Source organism: Nerophis ophidion, linkage group LG03 (genome assembly GCF_033978795.1).
Source record: "Nerophis ophidion isolate RoL-2023_Sa linkage group LG03, RoL_Noph_v1.0, whole genome shotgun sequence".
NCBI lineage: Eukaryota > Metazoa > Chordata > Actinopteri > Syngnathiformes > Syngnathidae > Nerophis > Nerophis ophidion.
The window spans coordinates 24,350,606-24,355,185 of record NC_084613.1 but is presented as its reverse complement, the minus strand read 5'-3'; positions in this window follow the sequence as shown (position 1 = coordinate 24,355,185).

The window sequence follows — 4,580 nt, the reverse complement described above, 5'->3', positions numbered from 1 at the left end:
ATTCCTGTATTTTTTTTTACATTCTGTCTCTCACAGTTGAAGTGTATCTATGATGTAAATTACAGACCTCTGTCATCATTTTAAGTGGGAGAACTTGCACAATCGGTAGCTGACCTAATACTTTTTTGCCCCACTGTATAAATATATATATTGAATTGTGGTCAAAAGTTTACATGCACTTGTAAAAAACATAATGTCATGGCCGTCTTGAGTTTCCAGTAATTTCTACAGCGCTTATTTTTTTTGTGATAGAGTGATTGGAGCACATACTTGTTTGTCACAAAAAACATTCATGGAGTTTGGTTCTTTTATGAATTTATTATGGGTCTACTGTAAATGTGACCAAATCTGCTGGGTCAAAAGTATACATACAGCAATGTTAATATTTGGTTACATGTCCTTTGGCAAGTTTCACTGCAATAAGGCGCTTTTGGTAGCGATCCAAAAGCTTCTGGTTGAATTTTTGACCACTTTTGACAAAATTGGTGAAGTTCAGCTACATTTGTTGGTTTTCTGACATTGACTTGTTTCTTCAGCATTGTCCACATGTTCTCAATGGGGTTTAAGTTCGGACTTTGGGAAGGCCATTCTAAAACCTTAATTCATGCCTGATTTAGCCATTCCTTTACCACCTTTGATGTGTGTTTGGGGTCATTGTCCTGTTGGAACACCCAAACTGCGCCCAAGATCCAACCTCAGGGCTGATTATTTTAGGTTGTCCTGAAGAATTTGGAGGTAATCCTCCTTTGTATTGTCCCATTTACTCTCTGTAAAGCACCAGTTCCATCGGCAGCAAAACAGGCCCAGAGCACAATACTACCACCACCATGCTTGACGGTAGGTGTGGTGTTCCTGGGATTAAAGGCCACACTATTTCCTCTCCAAACATATTGCTCAGTATTGTGGCCAAACAGTAATTTTTTTTTGTTTCATAAAACCACAGAACTTTCTACCAGGATGTGTTATCTTAGTCCATGTGATCAGCAGCAAACTTGACAAGCCTTAAGGTGTCGCTTTCGGAGCAAGGGTTTCCATCTTGCATGGCAGGCTCTCAGTCCACGGCGATACAAAACATGCTTGACTGTGGACACTGACACCTGTGTTCCAGCAGCTTCCAATTCATTGCAGACCTGCTTTTTGGTGGTTCTCGGTTGACTCTTGATCATCCTGACCAATTTTCTCTCAGCAGCAGGTGATAGCTTGCTTTTTCTTCCTGATTGTGGCAGTGACAAAACTGTGCCATGCGCTTTATACTTACAAACAATCTGTGCCGAGTTCCTTTGACTTTCCCATTGTCACAGTTGTAACCAAGTCTAATGACTGCATCACATGCGCCTTATTTAAACGGGCTCAGAGAAGTCAACAGGTGTCGTCAATCATAATCAGTCACATGAAGTTAGGCCATGCCATGAAGCTAATTTGATTTGATAATACCTTTTCTACAGCTCCAGAATTGATAATGTATGTTGCTGTATGTATACATTTGACCCAGCAGATTTGGTCACATTTTCAGTAGACCCATAATAAATTCATAAAACCAAATTTCATTAATGTTTTTTGTGACAAACAAGTATGTGCTTCAATCACTCTATCACAAGAAATAGGAGTTGTAATATTATTGGAAACTCAAGACAGCCATGACATTATGTTCTTTACAAGTGTATTTAAACTTTTGACCACAACTGTATATATATTTTATAAAAAAAAATTCAAATTTTGTACAAAATGTTCTGCTTTTTTTCTAATTTCATTAGGTCTTTTTTTTTTTTTTACCGTTTTTTCCGACAACATGATGTTGGCCAACAAAACTCGATCTGTAGGCCAAAAATGGCCTCCGAGCCGCACTTTGGACACCACTGATCTCAGACCTTCAAACCACGCCCACCGCATGGAAGGCAGTTGTGCACCTGCCAGTGTACCACTTTTGAAATTCAAATTTCGTCCCTCTACTCATGACTATGAAATAACATTTGTGGCGCCCCCTTGTGGTCAAAATGCTTAGGAATAAACGCTTGGCGCAGTGGAAGAGTGGCCGTGCGCAACCCGAGGGTCCCTGGTTTAAACCCCACCTAGTACCAACCTCGTCACGTCCGTTGTGTCCTGAGCAAGACACTTCACCCTTGTTCCTGATGGGTGCTGGTTAGCGCCTTGCATGGCAGCTCCCTCCATCAATGTGTGAATGTGTGTGTGAATGGGTAAATGTGGAATTAGTGTCAAAGCGCTTTGAGTACCTTGAAGGTAGAAAAGCGCTATACAAGTACAACCCATTTATCATTTATTTATCTATAAATTTTAGAATCGCTCAGCAAATGGTCAAGGAATTAGTTGCTATGTACTTGCAAAGCTGTCATACTTTTATGGCAGTCATGTTGTTCAACTAATCTCGCTCAAATTTAACACACACACCTTTGTCAGTCCCCCATGGCTAAGGCAGTGGTTCTCAACTTTTTTTCAATGATGTACCCCTTGTGAACATTTTTTTAATTCAAGTACCCCCTAATCAGAGCAAAGCATTTTTGGTTGAAAAAAAGAGATTAAGAAAGTAAAATACAGCACTATGTCATCAGTTTCTGATGTATTAAATTGTATAACTGTGCAAAATATTGCTCAATCGTAGTGGTCTTTCTTAAACTATTTGGAAAAAAAGATATAAAAAATTACAAAAAACTTGTTAAAAAATAAACAAGTGATTCAATTATAAATAAATATTTCTACACATAGAAGTAATCATCAACTTAAAGTAATCTCTTTGGGGATTGTAATAGAGATCTATCTGGATTCATGAACTTCATTCTAAACATTTCTTCACAAGAAAATAAATCTTTAAAATCAATTGTTATTGAACATGTTCACAAAAAATCTAGCTGTCAACACTGAATATTGGATTGTTGTATTTCTTTTCACAGTTTATGAACTTACATTCATATTTTGTTGAAATATTATTCAATAAATCTATTTATAAAGGATTTTTGAATTGTTGCTATTTTTAGAAAATATTTAAAAAAATCTCACGTACCCCTTGGCATACTTCAAGTACCCCCATTTGAGAACCACTGCCCTAAGGTGTGTGCCAAAGTCCCTGGTGATTTTGCCCATAACATATATTTTTTGTAGAGTACATTGAAGCTGTATGAGAAGTGTCAAGTCACTCTGACTTAGAGGGGATCAAACTTTTTGGGGATCAAAAAAATGACATCTTAGTCGAGTTTTTACAATTTTTCATATATTTCTGAGTAGCAGCTACACAAACAAGTGATGTATTTTATATATTACTTAACTTGAATTATAATGTTTGCCAGAATAATGTGTGCTTTTGTCTTGTAATGTTCTGGGAACGTCCTGCCACAAAACCATGCGTGAAATCCTCCCCTGAATTGCGGAGGAGGGCCTGAAGGCCAAAGAGTGTCTTTTGAGGGTGTTTCTCAAGGCCAGACCCAGCAGTGGGTCAGAGTTGTTTAGTTCTCGCTGCAGAGCGAGTGGGTGTGCTACAAAGATCTTTTCATGTGTGCAAATCTTTCATCTAATCTTCTTGCACACATTAATTTGTAGCAGTGAATTGAAAGCATAACATTATGATTCAGTGACGTTGTTCAACACAACAACAGTACACAACTTCATAGGCATGTAGACTAAGAAAACAATGTTTATTCTCTTTCGAGATCTGCTAGGATTACATTTAGCTTTTTTTGTCCCGTTCAGATGTCATCCGAAAGTAGAAAACTGTCACCGTCAACAGTGTGTAGTCCTGAAAAAAGAGAGCGCTGGTGAGCAGGGAGAAAAATACAGCAAAACAGGTCAGATTTCTAGTATTCTCTATAGGAATAATAGCGATATAATTGATCTGTTCTGGGGTCAAATTATTTCCATGAGAAAATCTTGATCAACTGTACTACTTAAAACGTATCTGACCGTCAAATGTGTAAAAATAAGGTATCGACTATTAAAGACGAACTGCAAAATCAATCCTTCTGCAAACAAGAACACGTTTTCCTTTTTTTATGGATTCTAAATTGTAAAAATACGCTAACAAAAGTCAGCTCTGTACCGCCAATAGAGCACTCTAGAAAACATCCAAAAGCCTCCATCATCGTTTTATATAGACACTTTAAGTGTATATGTCAAGTAGGAATAGGCATATTCATAATAGTATGTAATATTGACATATTTTTCTCATTTTAAGCATACGTACATATGTGGACATATTAATTTCACAGACGCATCACAATGTTTGCTTTTCCCTTCAACAACAACAACACTACTAATCATGGCATATCCCGTAGAGACAACAAAGGCTACTTTGGCACAAATGTTGATCCAGAACCTTATATTTTCAAACCTGAATATACTTAAGTTAAAGTTAAAGTACCAATGATTGTCTCACACACAGACTAGGTGTGGCGAAATTATTCTCTGCATTTGACCCATCACCCTTGATCACCCCCTGGGAGGTGAAGGGAGCAGTGAGCAGCAGCGGTGGCCGTGCCTGGGAATAATTTTTGGTTATTTAACCCCCAATTCCAAGCCTTGATGCTGAGTGTCAAGCAGGGAGGTAACGGAGGTTGAGCGACATGTTTTAGAAA